The sequence below is a fragment of the Cervus canadensis genome, chromosome 14 (assembly GCF_019320065.1).
Source record: "Cervus canadensis isolate Bull #8, Minnesota chromosome 14, ASM1932006v1, whole genome shotgun sequence".
Lineage (NCBI taxonomy): Eukaryota > Metazoa > Chordata > Mammalia > Artiodactyla > Cervidae > Cervus > Cervus canadensis.
Genome location: NC_057399.1, coordinates 48,144,380 through 48,168,629, shown reverse-complemented (window position 1 = coordinate 48,168,629; position 24,250 = coordinate 48,144,380). Strand labels below are relative to the sequence as shown.

The 24,250-nt window shown below is 40.5% G+C and overlaps 3 pseudogenes; 2 read left to right on the top strand and 1 right to left on the bottom strand.

Annotated features, from left to right (window-relative positions):
• The first annotated feature begins 6,507 nt into the window (after positions 1 to 6,507).
• On the top strand, positions 6,508 to 7,177 carry LOC122453399 (annotated as a pseudogene).
• A 337-nt stretch (positions 7,178 to 7,514) lies between these two features.
• LOC122452954 lies at positions 7,515 to 8,299 on the top strand (annotated as a pseudogene).
• An 11,440-nt stretch (positions 8,300 to 19,739) lies between these two features.
• LOC122452952 lies at positions 19,740 to 23,834 on the bottom strand (annotated as a pseudogene).
• Between the last annotated feature and the right edge of the window lie 416 nt (positions 23,835 to 24,250).

Here is a 24,250-nt window from a genome sequence, read left to right as displayed (position 1 = left end):
ACAATTCAGTTGATAGTTTTAAGGTATATACATAATTAAAATTTTTAAAGAAGGGAGAAAAGGGTCAATAAGGAAAAATAAGAAAAATCAAAGTCTTTTATATTGAATATTTCCTTCTGACCCAGAAAATCCACCATATATTGTACAAATGTTTCTCCCTTCTCTGACTTTAACTAGACTGTCCTCCCCAGGAACAACACAGGAGGTGGGAGAAGAGTGTTATACTGCTGTGTAGATATCTCAGCGGCACACGTGATTTGGAGCCCCCACCTAGGCACTCATGGCAATAAATGCACATTTTTAATTGACTTCATAAAAAAAGAGTAGGAAAGAAAAGGGGGGAAAAATGGCAAAACACAAAAATCAAAGTTTCAATACTCAATGTTTAAAATGCACCCATCGCCCAAAGTCCTCAGAACTTGCTGATACCTCTCCTTCAGGCAATCCTGCAGAGCCCCCCAACTTCCCAATGGTCCTCCCAGTTTCTTTGCTGTAATTTATAGAACGTGCTCAGAATGGTACCAGACACTTGCCAAGTACTCCTTACATATTAGCTCTTCTATTTGAATCTGGTTAGAAGATTATTTTCCAATGTTCTGGGTCTGTGGTCAGGAAGATGAGGCAGTTCCCAGAGAGCTGTTCAGAGACAGATTCCTGCAGCTCACCCACTGCACAGTGAGAGGAGAAATAGCCATTCAGTGGGATGACGAGGCCAAGCCTGTTGCAACAATACCCAGAGTTCTAGACAGAAACATTCCTACGTGGCACACAGCCCAGCTGCCTACAAGGACTCGCCCCCACCCTCACTGGATTCTTGGTTCTCCCTGGAGTTTAGGAGCTCAGAGTTTCAGCCAGGAGGACACAGGCGTCTGGGAGGCAGTCAGGGGGATGCTCTGCGCTGTGCACTCAACCCAGCCAGGAGGCCAGGCCAGAGGGGATTCCCAGCCTGGATCCTGAAATCCCGTTTGGCAGCTTGCATTTAGTTTCCTTTTCACTTATTGCATCAGCTTCATTGCTATTTTGCCTTCTGGGGTTCATTACACAATCTCTGATGATGTAACAAAACTCAAGTCACTTGTCGGCTTTAAGTATGTAGATGGCTTTGCTTTGGGCTATTTCACCTTAAAGAAGATTCGGAAACTGCCTCAGAGACAGGAAACTCACCCAGAACTCACACAGTGAGATGTGCCCTCACGTCAGCTGGGTGGGGCAGGGGGCTGCTGAGGCTTGTTCAGCAGCTGCAGCCAATGTGTTGTCCTTTTAACTCTCTTCTCAACCTTAGGTTGGCCGGACTCAATGCAGCCCTGACAATGATAGTGAGAATTAAATGAGTCCAGCTCATAGGACAGCCTGGGATCTGAAGGGAAAAGTAAATGCAGGCTTGATGCAGATGGGCATGTTCTGAAAGGGCCAGTCTGAGTGTCCAACAGCAGCAGGTCTGGCAGCAAATAGTGAGAGACAAGGTGTGGGCTACTCCTGCCTGTTCCTGGGCCATTGACCCTCTGATGGGAGCATTCTGAGGGTGACGGGATGCAGAGTGTAGGATCCTCTGGTTGGGTATGTTCTGGAGGAGTTAGTAGAGCTAGGCAGAGGGCCCCCAGCCAAGTACCTAGTTCCAGCTTGATTCTGAAGTGAGAAGGACAAACACTGGGCAACGAGTCTAGTGCAAGGCGTATGAAAGACGTACAGAGTGTGAGTGAAGGGAAAAGAGAAAGTGAAAGTCACTCAGTTGTGTCTGACTATACGACACGTGACCATGTGACCCCGTGGACTATGCAGTCCAGTCCATGGAATTCTCCAGGCCAGAATTCTGGAGGGGGATTTCCCTCTCCAGGGACTCTTCCCAACCCAGGGATCGAACCCAGGTCTCCTGCATTGGAGTCGGATTCTTTACCAGCTGAGCCACCAGGAAAGCCCAAAGGGAAGAGAGGAGGCTGCGACCCGGGGCACTTAGATCTCTCTGCACATTGTCCATCTCCACACCCTGTGGGAGGCTGAGGAGGGGCGCTGGCCCCCAGCTGTCGGCTGTGAGCACAGGGCAACCCCGGCCTGGGCAGAGTCAGCCTCAGGTCCTGCGACACGCTCTTCCCTCAAGCTGGAGACGGACTTCCCATCGTGGTCCTGAAGCTACACAGGAGCTCTCCAGGTTGCTGAGCAAAACGTCTCCAGTCTAGTTTGGGCTATTTTTAAATTTGTATAAATGGTATATGTTTTCTTTTGAGTTGAGGTTCTTTTACTCACTACTATGTTTGTGCATTTAGTTGTGTTTCTTACATTTTATTGTTATTAGCAACCCTAGTGTAAGCATAGGTAACATATTATTCATACAATTTTAAGGGATATTTGGGTTGTTTCTAGCTTGCAATATTGTTGCGAATATTGTTGGTCTGAATATTCTTTACTTATATCCTGATGCAGATTTACATGATTCTTTTTAGGTTAATCAAGAGTGTATTTACTGGGTCATAGGCCATGCATATTTTCAACTTTCCTAGATAATGTTTTTGAAAGTAGTTGTACAAATTAACACACCAAACAGCAGTTGCTCCATATGGTCATTAGACTTGACATTTTAGGTCCTTTAACTTTTTTATTTACAGGCAATGTATTTGTTTATCTAAAAATTTAAAAAAATCAACCCAATATATTTATATAATGTTTGTAAAGCTGGCCAGAGAAAAAAACAAAATTAGTTATTTTCAAAAAAAAAATTAGTTATTTTCATATGTGTGTGTGTACGAAAATGCAAGGATAACTTAGTAGCAAAGTTTTCTATCTCTTCTTTCTATTTAAAGTTGCTATTTAAAAAATAGCAAATGTCATGAAAATATTTCATTAATACTTGCAACAATAATAAAGCATAAATATATTGGAATAAACCTCAGAAAGAATGTGCAAGACACACAATAAAACTAGCAGCAAAAATTTATTGAGAGACAGTTTTAAAATAGTTCAAGAAAATGGAAATATTTGTTTTTCTTTATGACATGGTTAAGAAATGTTTGCTAAGTAAAATTTGTAAACTAAATAACTGTGTGTTTCTCAGGAGGAGGTGACCTTGGCAGTTTCCTATTGCACGCTCTGATTTCCCTCCTCACTGAGGGAAGATATGAATAAATATCTCCCTTCCACCTCATCATGTGCTTACATGTCCCTTGCTCCCTTACAAAAAGAGAAGTTGCTTAATCCTCATTAATGATCAAGATTTAAAACATACTGTCTCAATGTAAGAGAAAAAAACTGTTATATTTTTCACTGGCTTCTGGCCATCTAATATGAATCAAAAATGAAATTATAGACTTGTCAGTTCAGTTGCTCACTCATGTCCAATTCTTTGCAACCCCATGCACTGCAGCACGCCAGGCTTCCCTGTCCATCATCAACTCCCAGAGCTTGCTCAAACTCATGTCCATCAATTCTGTGATGCCATCCAACCATCTCATCCTCTGTTGTCCCCTTCTCCTCCTGCCTTTAATCTTTCCCAGCATCAGGGTTTTTCCAATGAGTCAGTTCTTTGCAACAAGTGGCCAAAGTATTGGAATTTCAGCTGAGGTTAAAGGTGAAGATAAAGTGTCCTGTCAAAGCTACTTTAAAAAAAAAACCCTGAAATCTACACTTTATTCAGATTTCCTTATTCCCCCACCTACCCATTCACCCCTGTTGTTTGGAGTAACTTCATTTTTACTTATTTATTTATTTAAGGGATCTTATTAAATAGATTCCCAACCAGAGATCCAACGTGGGTGCCCTACACTGAAAGCATGGAGTTCCAGCCACTGAAACTCAAGGGAATTCCCAGATCACCTTAGTTTCTACCCAATATTGTTTTTCTGTTCTGGGATGCTATTTAGAATGGCACATTTTATTAATTTCCATGTTTCCTTAGGCACCTCCAGGCTGTGACAATTTCTCAGTAGTAGACTTTTTATGTTCTTATCAGTGGTATCATTTTGAAATGTCAATTTCCAATTTTTATTGCTAGTGTAAAAAGAGGTGATTGGTTTTAAAACTGAACTTCTTTTTGGTGACTTGTTAAATTTATTTTAAAATTCTAATAGTTTATATATTCTTTTGTATTTTGTATGTACCCAATTATATCATCTTTAGATAGAAAAAAATTACCTGAGACAGTCAGCAAGGTATTTGAACAGGCCCCTCACAAAGAAAATATTCAAAATGGTCAATAGGCATATGAAAATTGTGTTGAACCTTAGAAACAATTAGGCAATATGAGTTAAAACTGTAATAAGACATCACTATGCTTCACTAGAATGGCTAAAATTAAGAAGACAGGCAACACCAAGTGTTGAAAAGAAAGTAATGTAACTAACATCCCATTCTCTGATAGCGAGAATATAAATTGGTGCAAACATTTGGAAAATATGTTTGTTATTACCTACTAAATCTGAACATATGCACATTCTATTACCCCATTACATCATCCTAGGCCATATACCCAATAGAAGGCTATACAAATGTGCAACAAAGAATACATACAAGGATTTTCATAGCAAAATTAATTCTATTGACAAAAATCAATATAAACTCCATGAAGGCAATTGAAAGGTGGTACAAACTCCATGGAGGCAATTGACAGAGACCGATTAGGAAGCAGTTCATGAACACAACAGCAGGACATGGGAGGAGGACAAAGGGAAGAAAGCAGAAGGAATTCTTTACAATTCCACACCCACCCCCTTCTTCCAGTTCCTCACTCTGGTCTTTACTTCCAGTCTCTACAGCCACGAGAGCACCTGGGCAGGACTTCTCCCTGCTTCAGTTCCCAACAACATTTGTGCCCATTCTTCTGTCCAGGGCACAACCTGGTGCCCTCTCTGCTTGAAGACTTCTCAAATTAAGTACAAAGCATACTCTAGCATTCAAGAGTGTCCTGAATACATCTTGAGCTGATTTTCCACCATTAATCCCCTTGATTCTTAGTACATAACTTGCCCACAACTTGAAGCTCCTTCTGGGTGGTTCCTGCAAACTCGGGAATTCTCCTGGCTCTCTGATCAAGCTGCTTCCTCTATCTTGAACTGTGCTGGCCACCATGTCATCAACTAACAAGAGGCCAAGTGAGCACTTGACTAGTCTAATCTTAGCTGTGCTACGACTGTAAAAGTATGTACTATATTTTGAAGGAACTATGAAAAAGATGAATGTAACTATCTCATTATTAATTTTATATTGGTATGTGTTGAAATGATAACATTTGGATATTTCATGTTCAATAACATACACTGTTAAAATTAACCTCACTTGTTTCTTTTTCCTCTTTTGATGTGGCTACTAGAAAATTTTAAATTTCTTAAAAATTTTAAGAAATTATATTTCTTCTGAGCAGTGCTGAATACATTCTCTGGTAGCATATTGAAAAATCACATAAAGGATAAAAATCACCATTTAGTTTCACAAGTCAAACATAATTACTATAAAAATGTTAGTATATTTCCTTTAGTTTATTATTTTCCTATATACTTTTACATAGTTGCATTGTATCTACAATTTTATGCCCTGCTTTTGAACATAACTAGGTGCTTTTTATTTTCTAATACCAAAAAATGAATTCCTTATAGAAAAAATTTAAATGTGAGAAAAGAAAGGGTAAAAATTATAGTAACATTTATTCAATTCTTTCAAAGTAAATTATGAAAATACCCAAGAATCCTATCTCACAGATATTCTTTCATTATGAGGAAAAGTTCATGTACAAGCAGTTCTACAAGGTGAAGAGCAAAGAATTTTCCTGCTTGCTGCATCCTTACCCTAGTGTGCAAAATCAGATATTTAGATTATTTGAAGTATGTACAAAATAAATATACATCGGCCCTCAGCAATTGTTACAAAGGATCCCTACAAGAGGAATCATGGACTTTTATGCATAGTCTGTGTAACATTCATTTGCCTGCACAGACATATTACTTAATCTTTACTTTTTAGTTATATTTGGGATAGTTAGAGATTGTCAAATAAAGCAATAAATTTTGGCTGACAAAGTTATGTAATATCTTGCTGCTTATGGTTGAAGCCTACAAAATATTTCAGATGAACTTAACTTACACCATTCTATTTTAGATATAAAAAATAAATTTTTTTCTAAAATCATAAACTCTTAGAAATAAAGACCCTTTCACAGAATCTAACAATATAAAAAAATAAAAACAAAGATCTTTTCCCAATGAAAGAAACTTGCTGTAATTCAAATTGATTAGCCTATTTTTTTTAGCATTTAGCAAGTCACTGAAAATCTACAAAAACATTAGAAATTCTTCCAGATTGTATGAAAAGCAAGGAGCTTAAAAGAAAAAGAGTTTTAGAGGTAACTAATCATTTAAACGACACGAGAAAACTAAAAGGGAGAATGGAAAGTGGAAAATTCCTCTCAAGAAGAATGGAGGGCCATTCCGCTACACTCAAGGCGGAAGGACACTCACTCTGCAAACTCTTGAAGACTGAGCTTCAGCATCTACTAGCAGAACAGGCAGCCCTGTGCCTGTTTTCATCATGACCTACCGGTGCCTCCTCCAGATGGCTCTCCTGCTGTGTTTCTCCACCACAGCTCTTTCCACAAGCTACAGCTTCCTTCGATTCCAACAAAGGAGGAGCATTAACATGTGTCAGAAACTCCTGCGGCAGTTACCTTCAACTCCTCAACATTGCCTCGAGGTCAGGATGGACTTCCAGGTCCCTGAGGAGATGAGGCAAGCACAGCAGTTCCGGAAGGAAGATGCCGTATTGGTCATGTATGAGATGCTCCAGCAGATCTTTGATATTCTCACCAGAGACTTCTCCAGCACTGGCTGGTCTGAGACCATCATTGAGGACCTCCTTGTGTAACTCCAAGGGCAGATGGATCATCTGGAGCCAATCCAGAGGGAAATCATGCAGAAGGAAAACTTCACTATAGGAGACTCGACTGTTCTTCACCTGAAGAACTATTACTTCAACCTTGGGCAGTACCTGGAGTCCATGGAGTACAACAGCTGTGCCTGGACAATCGTGAAAGCAGAAATGCTCAGGAACTTTTCTGTCCTGAAGAGACTAACGGGTTACCTCCTTGACTGAACATCTCCCCACCTGTGGCTCTGGGTATGGCCAATGTGACTTTGACCTGAGACTCTTCAGCCAGCAGAGGCTCTTGAAGTAACTGACAATACGATGCACTGGACTTCAATAGACAGTTAAAGACTGTAAGCTATTTTTAAAATTGATGTATGCATTATTTATTTATTTAAACTTTTTTATGGGAAATAAATTATTTATGAAACAAAAGTCAACGTGGCAGTTTCCATGTTAACTTGATTTATGTGACAACAAATATTAAAAATTGCAGAGCACCTTGGAAACATTCATTGCAAAAGAAGCCTGCAGAGTAGTAGTTTCCGGCCCCTGACTTTGAGGAATTTAAAATACAAGGAAGCCCACTACTCAGGCGATGTTTCCGAAAATGCAATATTCTGGCTCCCTACTCAGGACAGCGGAAACCGGGCCTTTTCCACAAAAGGGCTAATGATATGCGCACCCCTGAATCAGTGCTCCTATAAAAAGCTCTCTGGAAACTTTGCGTCCTGTCTCTCTAGCAGCCCCACGCGAGTCAACTGCAAGCTCTCCCAAGACTGCGATTCGAAAGCAGAAGCGATCGAACCACAGCGAGCGCGCTCTCGCCGTCGCTGGAGAAGCAGGCGGGCTGCGGTTCCATCTCAGCGCTGTTTGCTCGTCGTTTCGCGGTGCTCGCGCGCCCCCTCCCGGCCGTCTTCAGAATCACTGACGTTCTCTATGGCCCACATCCACTTGCTGGTGGAAGGAGTGATGCTCTGCTGCATCCCTGCTTGCTCTCTTCGCTGGAACGTGCCTGGGATCCACTGCCAGAAAAACAAGGATATCTTCAAACGCTTGAAACAGATGCAAAGGATCCGCTCTCAGTCGCGCCTAAATGACAGGCCGACTTCAGATTTCCTTGGGAAAGAGAGATGATCACTCCAATGCAGATGACTCAGGGCCCCTGCAACCACTATCTGATGCTCCAGCAGAGCTTCCAACTCTTCACCACAGAGACAGCCGTGCTACTTGGAACAACACTCTGCTGGATAAACTCCTCTCCAGCCCGGATCAGAGCCTGAAACAACTGGAGCAGATGGAAGGAGACAATCTGTGCTATTCTCATTTGGGACTTCCTGCCAGGGAGTATTTCCATGGCATCCATCTCTACCTCAGGGAGCAGGAATACAGCCACTTTGCCTGAGAGGCTGTCAGAGTGGAAATTAAAAGTGCCTTTCCCTCATGTAAGAATCCTTAAAGAAATGTCAACAATAAAGATGTTTATATTTGTAACATTCACTAATGAATTCCATTGTTGTTTGCTTCCTGTTCCAAAGCAATTGCCACTCATACTTCCTCAGGCACTGAAAACTGAAATGAACATCATGACTTTCCAGAAACAGGTGTGGACAGCAGAACAGAATATCTTTTCTTGTATAAAGATCTTTTGATCATCATTTAAAAGATCTCTTGATGTCTGAGAGGCTGGTATTTTCTATAATCAATGTTCAGAGTTTCTTTCTCATGGACAGGTTTTCAGGATCCTCTGTTCTAAAAGATCTTTCTCAGTTATTTCTAGGTGCTATAAGAAGTAAAGAATAAACTGTGAGGATTTTCATCATAATAGAAATTTATCTTTCCTTCTCTGAAGAGCACAACGCAGGCCTTCCGGATCAGGTGAATCTTCTGGTTTGCTCACATTCAAAGGGTGATTCAAAGACATGGGTACCTTCTGTTTTGTGGCTTTTTCCATCATCAACATGTGACTTCAAGTTTGTCTGTGGTACTTGAATCTAGTACACTCAGCAGTAAATGGATGAAGTCTGGTGTCTCACAGGGGATGTTTCCAAGCTCCAGGACTATACAGGTTGAGAGCACGTCCTCTCACCTTCCATGGCCTGGATATATCCTCATGGGAATCTCATTGCAAGCAAGTTAGGAAACTATTGGGTGATGAATGGATGAAGAGATAAGTTCAGAGTGCTGATTTCAAAAAATGCACAACATGAAAGTTGAAAGTTAAGTTTTGGGGGGGCAAAATGAGGACTGCAGCCCAGGAGACGGCACATCAGATAGCTGTTCCAAAGACACACAGAGCGATATATGTGATTTTGGTGAAGGGGGAACACATGTAATCATGTGCCTATTTTTTGTGGAAGTTTTCTGCCACTGTCATGAAGGTTTCTTGGAGTCACAAGAAGCAGTCATAACCATGAAGGACTTTCGTGCTTTTCTAGATATGAGGAGACAGAAGAATTGGGTCCATAAAATGGGCTCCTGAAAACATCTAGCCTTCTGAAGACTTGTTCTGCCAGTTTTCCCTGCTCACAGCTCACCTCACTTCTGTTTTCCACCCTGAGTTCCTTTCCAGAGGTGTTAAAAATCAGCAGCTGCAATAGCACATGATTTAATCCTTGTGGGTAGATGACAAGTGCCAATGGCACGTGCTAGTTTGTCCTTGACAGGGCATGAGACCACGTTTCACGTTTGCACTATTCGTCCAAATGAAGTTCTGGGTAGGGATTGCAGGGAACAAGTAATGTTCTTGCTTGCACACACTTTGTTAAAATACAATCTGACCCAAACGCTTTTTCTCCAAGTTCAGCTTCCAGAAAATGAAAAGAATGCCAGTCATAGTTGACAGTATCATCGACTGTTTGAAAGAAACATTCAAGCTGATCCCCAAAGGCATTGCCTACAGGAAAATATCCACAGTGTAGACACATTACAGGTTGTTTCCTTATTACCCGAGGGAGACAAGAAAAGAATAACCAGGCAGTTCCTTTCAACTACTTGAGGATGACTGAAGAAAAAGTGATGAGTGAGTCTTCCACTTGGGTCCATGCTCAAGAGCCTCATCCTGATCTTCTAAATATTGGAAATGGAAAGTTGAAGACAGTCTTCCTGAAAATGATCTTCAAAAAATATCTCACACATGCTGTGTGCAAGGACAAAAAACTATAACAAATTTTTGTATCAACAAAGAGTTAGATAAAATTAATCACAGTTGATGAAACAGTATATAAAATATTTAACATATTACTATGCTTAGTCTATTAATACCACTAACAGTCACTTAATTATTCTTGCTGTTATCCTGCTGATGAGGTAACATTTATGGTGCAGGAAAATAAATAATATAGGATAAGATAGCAATTCAAGTAAGCATTTGCTTTTCACCGTTTTATTTTAAAGTAGCAACACACATGTGTATACTTATTTAATACATATTGTACAAGTGTGTGTGTACTTATATATGTGTATATATTGTTGTTCAGTCACTTAGTTATATCCGACTGATTGAGACCCCATGAACTGTAGCACGCCAGGCTTCCCTGTCCTTCACTATCTCCCAAGTTTGCTCAAACTCATGTCCATTGAGTCAGTGATGCCAAGCAACCATCTCATCTTCTGTTGCCCCCTTCTCCTCCTGCCCTCAGTCTTCCACAGCATCAGGGTCATTTTCTATGGGTCGGTTTCTTCTCAGCAGGTGGCCAAAGTATTAGAGCTTCAGCTTCAGCATCAGTCCTTTCAATAAATATTCAGGGTTGATCTCCTTTAGGATGGACTGGTTGGATCTCCTTGCAGTCCAAGGGACTCTCAAGACTCTTCTTCAGTACCACAGTTCAAAAACATAAATTCTTCGGCGCTCAGCTTTCTTTATGGTCCAAATCACATCCATACATGACTACTGGAAAAACCATAACTTTAACTACATGGACCTTTGTTGGCAACATGGTATCTCTGCTTTTTAACACACTGTCTAGGTTTCTCATATAATTTCTTCCAAGGAGAAAGAGTCTTTTAATTTTGTGGCTGCCGTCACTGTCTGTAGTAATTTTGGGTCCCAAGAAAATGAAAACTGACAGTGTTGCCACTTTTTCCCCATCTATTTGCCATGAAGTGATGGGACTGTATTCCATGATCTTTGTTTTTTCAATGTTGATACAACTATATATGTATACATATTTTTTTTGGGGGGGGGTCTGGTTTAGCTCTGCCTCAAATTAGTTCTCTAAAAAGGTGGTTAATTTAGATCAGGGAAACAATAGATGTTATAGAGATTCAGTTTTACATGATGGCTGAAGATTTTCAAAATTTGAATTTTTGAAATTTCTATTATAATGGAAAATTTACTTATTGAGGTTGGGGTATTCATTCCAAAAAACCCTCACTGTTTTGCTTTCCATGCATACAATCTGAATTGTGATACACAGAACGTAATATTCTAAATACAAAAGAAATGTTTCAACAATTAGAACATTTAAATAGAATTTGTGACTACAACATTTCCATGTTAAATCCTGATGCTTTTCTAAGTTAAAATTAAACTCTATGTGAACTTACAATTTAACAGATGAGATGGCACTAGTGGTAAAGAATCTGCCTGCCAATGCAGGAGACAAGATATGTGGGTTCCATCCCTAGGTTGGGAAGATCCCCTCTACAAGGAAATGACAACCCACTCCAGTATTCTTGTCAGAGGACCCTGGCAGGCTACTGTTCATGGGGATGCAAAGAGTCAGAAACGACTTATGGACTCAACAACAGCCATGCAGAAAACTGTAAAACGAGGGAAACAAAAAGGAAAGCTTGTATGTGATTTTAGATGTTATTGTGTTTCACATAAGAAAACAATATACCTCTTGGAGTTCACAAGTTATCACTGGAAGTCCTAATGCTGGAATGTTTCTACATTTAGTTAAAATATAATGATGAAAATGAATCCGTGTCTTATTTGTGTAATAAAACTCAAAAAATTTATAATCCTACTTGGAAACCATGTTAGATCTGAAATACTATCAGGAACATGAGGAAGCGGTCCTAAGATGGCGGAGGAATAGGATGGGGAGACCACTTTCTCCCCCACAAATTCGTGGAAAGAGCATTTGAATGTGGAGCAAATTTCACAGAACAACTTCTGAATGCTGGCAGAGGACATCAGGCACCCAGAAAGGCAGCCCATTGTCTTCGAGAGGAGGTAGGACAAAATATAAAAGATAAAAAGAGAGACAAAAGAGGTAGGGACAGAGATCCTTCCCGGGAAGGGAGTCTTAAAAAAGAGAGATGTTTCCAAACACCAGGAAACACTCTCTCTGGCGGGTCTGTGGCGAGCCTTGGAATCTCAGAGGGCAAAATAACCGGAAGGAAAAATAAATAAATAGTAAAATCCCACAGATTACGTGCCTAACAGCAACTCCCAGCCCAACAGCAGCCCAGACACTCGCATCCCCCACTTCCAAGCAGGGGAGGGACAGGGAGGAGCGGGTGGCATTGCTTAGGGTAAGGTCTGGGCCTGAATACCCTGAGGGCAATCTGAGGGAACTAGGTTGAGATAGCAACCCAGACTGTGGGATAGCTATCCCGTGAGCCCCGCGAAAAGCCCAAACCTAAGACACCGCCAGGCAGGCTCAGAGGACAAAGGACTGAGCAGAGCCAGCCGGCTGCGGACCAGCCCATTCCCCGCCGGAGACAGGCAGAGGAGGGCAGCCAGAGCAGGAAGGGGCAATCGGCCCCAGAGAGGCATCCACCGAACTGCAAGCAGACTTCTCTGCTAACCAAGACTTCTTGGGGCTCTGGACGGTCGACATCCGCCGGGAGGGTCACAGGCAGAGACCAGCTCCCCAGAATAGACACAGGGCACACCTAAGAAGGCCAGATAACTGAGCGGCTGGAACCGGGGAGGGGGTAAGCCGCAGCCTCCACCTGGGGGTGAATACGCCTGCCTAGCACCTGGTCACCTGAGCGGCTCGGGCCTGGGAAGGGTGCAAAACACTGGCCCAACCAAGGCTGCGCCTTTGTGGAGTACCTGAGAACCTGGACCTGAGCGGCTTAGACCTGGGGAGTGCATGTAAACCAGGGCCCGCCTCAGACAGTTCCCGGCAGAGCAACCGAGAGTCTGAGCAGTGTGGACGGGGAAAGCACACACACCGTGAGCGGGGGCAAACCAGTGTGGCTGAGCCACTGTGAGCACACGCCAGTGAGATTTGTTCACAGTGTTCCTCCCTCCCCAAAGCACGACTGAACAAGCAAGCCTAAAAAAAGTGACCACCACCCGCCCCTTGTGTCAGGGCGGAAATTAGACACTGAAGAGACCAGCAAACAGAAGCTAAATAAACAGAGGGAACCGCTTTGGAAGTGACAGCTGAAATAGATTAAAACCCTGTAGTTAGCACCGACTACATAGCAAGGGGCCTATAAACCTTGAGAAGTACAAGCCGGGCCAAGAAACTATCTGAAAATGAACTGACCCCACACTGTCCACAACAGCTCCAGAGAAAGTCTTAGATATATTTTTACTATTATTATTTTTTAAATTAAAAAGAATAAAAAAATTAATTTTACAAGAACATGAGAAAAGTACTTTACCTTATATTTAAAATTATACATCATTTGTAGCTCATCAAAAACAAATATATGAGTCAAGTATGTTTCATCAAGAAAAATAATAAAACAATAGAAAAATAATTAATTCATTTTATGGAAGTGAAAAATGGATAGGTTTAATGTATGAAATTGATACATTGGAAAAAATGATAAGGTCATAAAATGTCCATGGCTAAGGATATAAAAATAGAGGAAAAATAGCAAATGCATGTAATAATGAAAATCTATTTTTTCCCATTATTGAAAAAGAAGATGAATACATGGGTCTAAGAACATACATTTCACATTACTAGAATCAATACTGTGAATGAGAATTGTTTTTTCTTCACTTCTGGATTTGCTACTTTGTGTTTAAATTGGCAGGACAGCTAACTGTTCTTTGATTTCTAATTTCCTGCCATCTTCCCAGCTGGAGTTCAGAGGAGACCAATATAGCCAATCTTTAAGCTCAATATGCCAGCAAATGTGGAAAACTCAGCAGTGGCCACAGGACTAGAAAAGGTCAGTTTTCATTCCAATCCCAAAGAAAGGCAATCCCAAAGAATGCTCAAACTACTGCACAATTGCACTCATCTCACACGCTAGCAAAGTAATGCTCAAAATTCTCCAAGCCAAGCTTCAACAATACATGAACCATGAACTTCCAGATGTTCAAGCTGCTTTTAGAAAAGGCAGAGGAACCAGAGATCAAATTGCCAACATCCGCTGGATCATCAAAAAAGCAAGAGAGTTTCAGAAAAACCATCTATTTCTGCTTTATTGACTATGCCAAAGTCTTTGACTGTGTGGATCACAATAAACTGTGGAAAATTCTGAAAGAGATGGGAATACCAGACCACCTGATCTGCCTCCTGAGAAATCTGTATGCGGATCAGGAAGCAGCAGTTAGATCTGGACATGGACATAGAACAGACTGTTTCCAAATAGGAAAAGGAGTACTTCAAGGCTATATATTGTCACCCGGCTTATTTAACTTATATGTAGAGTACATCATGAGGAATATGGGGGTGGATGAAGCACAAGCTAGAATCAAGATTGCCAGGAGAAATATCAATAACCTCAGATATGCAGATGACACCACCCTTATGGCAGAAAGTGAAGAAGAACTAAAGAGCCTCTTGATGAAAGTTGCGGGGAGCAGGCCTGCTCAAGGCCCAAAAAGGCCCTGGGAAAAGCCTTGAAAGAGGCCATTCCCTGTCCCGCCACCCCATGATAAAATAGTAAAACATTTGCCGGGTCTCCTTTGTTCTTCCTTGAGAAAAACATAGTAGTGACCTTCACTTAGTAGTTTATCTTGGAATGCCAAAAACAAGATGTAGGCTTCTGCAATCACTTAAGACAAAGAATTGTATTGATGTGACAAACACCAGATGGCATTTTTTATGAACTATGTTTTCTGCTTGTACTAGTATAAAGGTAGCTGTTTTACTCAATAAAATCGCTGACTTGCCTAAAGAGCATTCAGTCCTCTCGACCCCATCCTTTACTTTCAGCTTCTTTCTTCTCAGGCTTCCGTGTGGTCGCGGTCGGGAATTGTTCACATTGCCGGCTGGTCCCGGCAGAAAGTGAAAGAGGAGAGTGAAAAAGGTGGCTTAAAGCTCAACATTCAGAAAACTAAGATCATGGTCCCATCACTTCATGGCAAATAGACGGGGAAACAGTGGTAACAGTGGCAGACTTTATTTTTTAGGCTCCCAAATTACTGCAGATGGTGACTGCAGCCATGAAATTAAAAGATGTTTACTCCTTGGAAGAAAAGTTATGACCAACCTAGACAGCATTTTAAAAAGCAGAGACATTGCTTTGCCAACAAAGGTCCATCTAGTCAAAGCTATGGTTTTTCCAGTAGTCATGTATGAATGTGAGAGTTGGACTATAAAGAAAGCTGAGCACTGAAGAATTGATGCTTTTGAACTGTGGTGTTGGAGAAGACTCTTGAGAGTCCCTTGGACTGCAAGGAGATCCAACCAGTCCATCCTAAAGGAAATCAGTCCTGAATGTTCATTGGAAGGACTGATGTTGAAGCTGAAACTCCAATACTTTGGCCACCTGATGCGAAGAGCTGACTCATTTGAAAAGACCTTGATACTGGGAAAGATTTATGGTGGGAGAAGAAGGGGACGACAGAAGATGAGATGGTTGGATGGCATCACCGACTCAATGGACATGAATTTGAATAAACTCCGAGAGTTGGTGATGGACAGGGAAGCCTGGTGTGCTGCAGTCCATAGGGTCACTAAGAGTCGGATATGACTGAGCTGAGCGACTGAGCTGAACTGAACTGAAGCCAGTATTTGACTACAGCCCATAGATGGCAATGTAACTCCAGTTCATGTTTGTTCATGAATGCATCACTCACTAGTCAACCAAGACTACAAGGCTGAGGACCTAGAACAAGAGATGAAAGTTGCCTCAGATGTTCATTCTCTCAGTACTGTAGCTTGCTCCTTGCTCTAGTCCAACACTGGATAACAGATCCCTGAAGAAAGGCCATGAAAGACTTCCAGGATCACATGGAGAGCCTGGTGTGATGAAGTAACCCCTGCCCTTACATTCTCTCCCCTCAGACCTCACCTGGTTCACCTGCTTTCTTGGTTAAAGCTTGTGGGGTAGTTTTATGAGAGAGTCTATGTGACACTGAATGTAGGTATTCCCGTGGTTTCCTCAGTTGTACATGTACTTGGATGTAATCTCAATAGAAGTCTTGAAGAACAGGTCAGGATACATGATGTCTAATGATGGCAACAGTATCATCATCATTCAAAAAGATTTTGACTCCCAGGATGAGAACTGCCTTCCGAGCAAGTTTACAAGCTATATAAGAATACGAAACTCATTGCTATATTCTCATATGCTTCACCTTAAAGTGAGAATTGTTTCATTCAAGTTGATTATGGCCTTACTAACCACAGGACTCCAAAAATTTCCAATCATCATATTTGGAATACATGGCACTCATTTTGCAAACTGTATCAAACTTTCCATCATTCTAAAAGCATTCAAAATTAATGTATTTTCATTTTCTTAAATAAACAATTTATTTTCCTTTAACTTTTAGACATTTCCCTGTGTTTACACTTGAACATAGCTTCCCATGCATCTGTATTCCTATCAAGTCTCTTGTGAACATTTACTCTGTGGATTAAAGCAACAGTCCTAGTAAGAACTAGAAGTGAACAGTCACATCAGTGGAAGTTACTTTAAAGAGTTTGTTATTATTTTGGCTGTGCCACGTGACTTAAGAGGCATTAGTTTCCTGACTGGGGATTGCACCCAGGCCTGCAGCAGTGAAAATATTGAGTCCTAACTACCGAACAGCCAAGGAAGTCTCAAATTACTTTAAATTTTGCAGTTTTAGTTGCTCAGTTTTTCATTCAAGGGTTCAGAGAAACTCTAAATTGCTTTAACATTATATATTTGCTCTAAATAATTGACTATTGGAGAACTGAATGGAGTATGACAAGGGTCAAAAAACATGTAAAAGTCACATTAAAATTAAAGCATGAATCCAATACATTTGAGACCCAAACTGATAAAGGTTAAAATAATAAAAAATTAATAGACTCTGCTTAAACATAAAAGATGCTATTGATTAATTTAAAACACTAACTCCATTATTACTTGGAAGAGAAAGAAAAACCTAAAATCAAATAATGCTAAATACTTAATACCAAAACAAGGGCAACACAGAAGGGGGCCAATACAGAGCAAGAAAATATAATGAAGGAAATAATTAGAGGTGGCAATGTTAATATCAACGAGATCTTTGTCATTAATATCAATATTGATACACTTGAGAATTCCAGAAATAACACGTGAGAAAGAAGTTCTTTGTGAGAAAGACGTTCAATGTACATAAGAAACACATTGAATCTATAATTAAATTTTAAAAATGCTTGAGCTAAATTTCAAATAGTATAAAACAATGAGGAAAGAACGTAACGTTATATAGCAGTGTGAACACAGACATGGTAGCACTGAAATTTTACCTAAATGCTGTGCTTGCGAGCTGAGCTGCTTCAGTCATGTCTGACTCTTTGTGACTCTATGGACCATAGGCTGCCAGGCTCTTCTGTCCATGGGATTCTTCAGGCAAGAATACTGGAGTGGGTTGCCGTGCCCTCCTCCAGAGGATCTTCCTGACCCAGGGATCAAACTGGTGTCTCCTATGTCTCCTGTATTGGAAGGCAGGTTCTCTACCTTTTGCGCCACCTGGGAAGCAACACAATGCTATTATTCTATAAAAAACCATATATAAAATAGTAAAGAGAATAAGAATTGAAAATATGATTTAGAGGAGGAAATTAGTGATTAACACTCTTGGGCCCTTAACCTAGAATAGGAAATATACCTTGTTTCAAATATCTACAAACCATCCATGAAAATTATCATACATTAGACTTCACAAAAAATATCCATGATTCTTCCAGGGGAAAAATATTTGTATAAGTTGTTTGCCCAGATCACAATGCCTGCAATTAATTTTAATATTATTTTAAAGCATCACTTAAAGATGTAACATCATCCTGATAAATTATGTCAAGTCAAAATTAAACCATAAAATTAGAAATTTTGTAAGTAATGGAAATTAAATCACTACTCCTCAAATTTTCAGAAGCAAAGATACACAGTGAGATGAACTCATATCCTAGAAACATGTATTGAAAGTAGATTGGCCTCATTCATTAAAGTCAACAAGAATATTCATATAACATTAATAGAAATAGTATAAAAAAATCTGTCAAATGCCCACTTCTGAGTGACCATGATTTGACTGTCCTTCTCTAGAGTAAAACTTGATTTTATAAAGAGAGTGGTAGTGTAGCGCATAACTGAAATAATCATCATCCAAGTGCTTCTCCTCAGAACAATCACCATGCATGCAGCAGACGTGCTTGTCACACAACATGTTAAAAAGACTACAACAGAGAATGTTTTTAAAATGTATACTCCAAAGTTAAGATTTCATAAAATTCATCATCTTGCTGTTTCACTAAGGATCTTCTTAAGTGAAACAGTACTTTTTTCAAACTTCAAGTATATTATACGTAAAAACATGACAATTACTAGGACAGTAAGGTGTCACTGCTCTGATCAACACTAAGGCACCAGCACTCTTACCCAGCATTGTATTTGCACCACCAGTAGAAGCTGTTAATGTGGTGAAAAAGAGAAATAAGATCTTGATATCACTATAATAATCATTTTACCTCACGAATCCCTGTAGAGTGTCCCGGGGATCTGCAGGGGCCCACAGGCTGCACTTTGAGAACTGCTGGTTTCTTGAATTTCCCTGCACCTGCTCTGGTCAGAGTTGCTCTGTAGCTTTAAATTCGCAAGTAATTTCCTTGGTTCTTAAAACCTCACATCATTCAAAAGCCTATCACTGGGCCCTTTTCCATATCTCCAGGGTCACGCCATGCTATACCCTACATGCATCAGTACAGTCTACCGACTGGTCTTGTTCACGTCTTTAAATGTACCAGAGCCGTTCCTGCTGCAGGGACCCTCTATATGCTGTGCTTTGTTTTGTATTATTATTATTATTTTTTTATTCTGGGAAATTTTGCTCTTTGTGAGTTACTTGACAAATCCATACTCATTCTTCAAGTCTCATACTTTGAATTACTTCCCTGGGGAGACTGAAGGTGGTCTGAATGAGCTTCCCAGGATACTCACTGCCATCAGCATCTGATACTTCTGTGTAGCCCAGGGCCCATGTGTAAATACCTACTTACCTTATAACTACTTCTTTCATGGCAATGTCCTTGCTCCAGTGTGAGCTCTGTAAGGTTGAGCTCTGCCTCTCATACTCAAGACTCTCTCCAGAAGGCCAACAAATAAAGGAACGAACTGCACAACATCTTTCTATATGTAGTTTTACAGCATTAGGCCTCTGGGAAAAGATTAAAAAGGAAGAGGAAGAAACACGTCTTCAAATAAATTTCATGAGTAAATAAAAGGTACATTTTTCTTAAAGAAAATTATGTATTCTCATGTAATAAACATATAAATGCAAGTGCCATAAAAATAAATAAATTAATATAAATAAATGAATTTACATTCACACAAAAACATGTTATTCCATAAGATTCAGCCACAAGGCATCAGATATATTTCCTCTAATTCTAAAAGCAGCTGGATATCGATATTCTCAATATTAAAGCCATATCAAATGTCACTCAAACTATTTCATAGCTGAAGCAGAAATCAGAGTTTTAGAAATGACTGAACAATGAAGAGTCTGAGCTAGGACACGAGTCACTGAGAATCAGCTTCCTTCTTACTTCCTGAGTTTTCTTAGGAGCTTGTTAACACAGAAAGTGCCTCGTGATTTCCACTCTGACAGTTTCCCAGGGCCAGTCACTGTATTCCTTCTCTTGCAGGTAGACATGGATGCCCTGGAAGTACCTCTTCACAGCCTGTGTGGGGCCCGTCCTTCCCAGGGCAGAGTCTTCCTCTCCCATCACCTGCCCCAGGCAGGCATCCAGGTCGGCCAGCTGCTGAAGGAGTCCAGTGCAGAGCTGCTCCAGGAAGGTCATGTCCCAGGCAGCAGAGGAGCGCTCTGTGTGGAAGAGGTTGAAACTCTGCTGGAGCATCTCGTGGAGGACAGGTGACCTGTGCCTCCTGGAGCTGGCCACCACTCACCTGCTCCTGAGGGAATCTGAAGTCTATCCTATACCCCAGACAAGAAAGAGAGAGATTGCCCTTATTTGATCTAAATGTGTGAAAGTCTCCTGCTTTTCCAAGTCAAGGCTCTGAGGCAGTCATGGACTCAGAGGAGGAGATGGGGTTAGAGACGAGCATCATCAGTGTCATCATTGAGGAGATGAAGAATGACTGGTCAGTTCCACAAGGAAGCATTCCAGTTGAGATGAGTGATTGTGAGCTTTGTTTCAACTTCATTTCATCTAAGGATCTTCTGTTGTGTGCCTCTTAAATATTAAGTCCAAAATTTTCATATTCTGAATTTACCCAGACTCATGTACTACCTCATTTTGGGCTTGCCTTTCACTTCAAGAGCCTGGAAATCTGTCATGAGTTTCTGCTCTTCTTTATCCTTGCATTGAAGTAAAATGTATTCATTAAAAAAGTAGATGTTCTAATTCAATGGAATGCTTATCATCTCAGTAACTTTGAACTAATGATATATTAATAGTTATTGGATCTTTCTTCCTGATGCTAAGATCAACTTTTAAGGAAACTTTGTTAGACTTCTTTTTTAAATCTTCTTTTGCTGCCTCTGCATATTCCTCTTGAAAGCCTTGATCAGATGTGAAAAATATCTGAGCTTTATATGCATGGATCTCACCTTATTCTCTGTGGCAGAGCTTTTAATTTGTCAAATTTGGTTTTATTTACTCTCCATAATTGAGAAAATTGCTAAACATTTTTTATGTGCCAATCAATATGCTGAGCTTGTTACAGAGTCCAAGTTGCTCTGCTTGCTGCAGGGTAAATAAATGAATCCAAGACGAGGTGTTGAGATCAGGAAAGGACTTTATTCGGGAACTGGCTGACTGAGGAGATGAAAGCCTATTGCCTCTAAATAACCATCTTGTGGGGGTCCTGGATGTCAGATTCTTTTATGAATCAGAGATGGGGGAGGTGAGGAAACAAAGTAAAAGGACTTTTTAATTCCTGAAAATATCTCCCAGAATGTCTAGTAAGCCTCAGGTAGGGGGATGTGTTAGTTGCACTTCCTTATAGTCATTTCATGGGTGGTGTGAAATGGAATATCTCATGTCGTGTCAACAAAGATGTCACATCTATCTGTGATTCTTCCCTTCACAAATGTGAATTTCTGGGACAAAAAGAGTTGAAGTCACAGAAGCAGATCCAGTGTAAATTCAAAATTAACCCTTCCTGGTTACAAACTCAGCCTATACCAAGATGATTAATCCTCCAAAGTCACTCTCATGAAAATAGTGTAACCACTGCTCCTGTCCAAGTGTTCAAGTGGTTAGAATGTGCCTTTCTTAGCCCAGGCCATTATCCTTGCCATGTCCAAGCAACCCACTTTTTTCTTAGGTACTTTTATACAGTTTTCATATTGCTACCTCGTCTTTGTCATTTGTATTTCAGTTTGCAAAAGCTGTGCTAATGCTCCTACAATGTTTTCTATTTCCAGTTGGAGGTTTATTGCAAAAAAAGGAACAGAAAATGTAAATGAATAGAACAGTTAATGTATTTCCTCAGTGATTTTTCAAGAGATCAAAACTTTCCACTCATTGAACATTCCTAGAAAGTAAAAGTAAGCAGTGAATGAAGAAGTAATACACAAAGGTAAAAAGAAAGTAAATGATGTAATTGAAAAAAACTATAGTGACATCTCTGTCCAAATGACAAAATGTCACTTAACTACACAAATAGGGATGAAGAGCTCTATAGAATGACAGATTTTAGACCACCCTATGTGAAATTGTTTAGCTGAAGCCAGAGCCAGAGGAGGGTAGCAGGCTCTTAGGCAGAGTGTTACCTAAAAAGATAGTTGACTGCTTTGCTAAATCCCAGTATCTATTTATTTATCTTTATTTGTCTGTTTACATTTCTCACTCTTCATGGACATTATCTGATTCTGAGGGTATAGACCTATTAACTCACCATGAAAGAGACTGGGTTACAGATTGGACAGTCATTTTATTCATGTGTGAGAGGTAAGCTGGTACCTGGAAGCTACTAGGTATAAATGATTTGGACAGGACGTCATGTGCACATAAGAGATGAGATTAGATATAATAATGTTGACCACTGAACTGAGAATTAAAGTAAGGAAAGTAGGTCATCTCAGGGAAATTCTATCCAGTTTCCATAGTTGGATGTGTGAATTTTCTGCCTCAGAACAGTTAACAGATACTGAAATCTTATATGTCCAAGCATTGTCAGAAGTACGTTACGTCCTACAACCTTCACAAAAATCCAATGAAACTTATATGATTATCAGTTCCATATAAGAGGAGAAAACCATAGTGCCGAAGGTCACATAGGCAGTGCAGGCTGGCGTTGTGACATCAACCCAGGAATCTTGCCCCCGTGTCCACTGTCTCACTCACTGCACTGAGCTGTCTGCTCTGACAATGTGCTTCCTATTTTAGAGGAACACTCAGTAAGTTCTTCCTCTCCAATTCCTAGTCTTCATTGTCACAAAAGCGCCACTCATTCCAGGGACACTGCAATCATTAGACGACAGCTGAGTACACAGTTCCCTTTGCACATGATAAGTTCTGCCGGGAGCCGGCACACGAGATCCCGCCCATGACAAGGCCAGGAGGGAGAAAGCCTGACGGGCAAGGAGGATCAGGTTTTCAGGGATTCCGAAAAGCTGCCCCTGGCGCTCACCTTAAAGGTGATATCTGTCTTTCTGATGCTTGCTTCAATAGACTACTCCCTAATTTCTGTGACACAGGCAGAAGGCCTTCCCCGATCTCTTTCCAAATAAGGATCAGTTTAGAACTTTAATCAATAAGTTTCCCGGGTGATGGTATTTTATGAGATTATCCAGGGTGAAAGGAGTGTTTTAATTTAAACTCCTTTGCTGGTATTTTAGTTTGTTTGGCAAATGCGTTTATGCCCTTGGTACTAATATGCATGACTGCTTATAATACCCTAATCATAAAACAGCATAAAGAACCTGATCATATAAAGGCCCTGATGATGTAGAGCCTTTTTGAGGGGTGAAGGAGTCCTATTAGAAAACATAAGAAAAATTATTCTAAAGGTGGTTATTGGGTTGATGTTTGCTTGCTGTGTTTTGCTTGCTGTGTTTTTGCTCTTAATGTGCTAAGGTTGTGTTATAGAAACCATTGTTAATATAGTTAAAGATCTAGAGAAATAAGAGCTTAGCCCTAGTGTGGTAACAGTGAAATGGTTGTTAATTGTCACCCAGGAGTGCTAGGCAGAGGCTGCCTCACCAAAGTCGCAGAGTCAGTGTGGGGTAAACTTCTTAGATAAACTCAACTGACAACTTCTGCAGAAGGATTAATTTTTGTATTAACAAGGTTATACTTCTACTCTGTACTGTTGCCCTATGAGACTGCTACCTTTCAGTTAAGGTCACCACAGAAACAGAAAATAGGTTTACATTCACCTGACTTGCATAAAATGTTAATGGGACCCAAGGCCAGAAGATAATGTACAAGACCCTCATAAACAAAGAAGTATGCAGAAAACACCCTGGTTTCATGAAGAACAAGCTGATGTAATGTTAAACTATCTTCCCCTTAGAGATGTACTAACTTAGGGTATAAAAGCTACAGTAAAAAATAAAACATTGCCAGACCCTGCTAGACCCTGCAAACACCCCCATCTGGTCACTCTCTCTCTCTCTCTCTCTTTTTCTCTCTCTCTCCCTCACAGACTTGGCCCTATCAAGGCTGGTCTCACATGTCTTTTCTCGCCAACGCCATTCATCCGGAGGGTACCCCCTGGATACTGCCGAGGCTAGACCCCGGCAAAGTTCCAGTCCTATATTTCAAGTGGTATTTTGTTGAGATCTACAGAGGAGCCTGGCATATTATGGCAACTAAACAACAACTCTGAGAGTCTCTGTTTCCACCTGAAATAATATTTTGAGAAATTATCCAAAAAGTTTAAAAAATCCATTTAAATTTACTCTTACTATCTTTGTTTTCAGAAGATTATCTTTTTCTGAAACAGTCTTCATCTACTAGGTCTACTAAAACTTTGGTGTGTATAGTTATTGTAGAACTGGCTCTGGGACAGAGCTGAAGTTCCAATACTTCAGCAACCTGATGGGAAAAGCCCACTCATTGGAAAAGACCCCGATGCTGGGAAAGACTGAGGGCAGGAGGAGAAGAGGGCG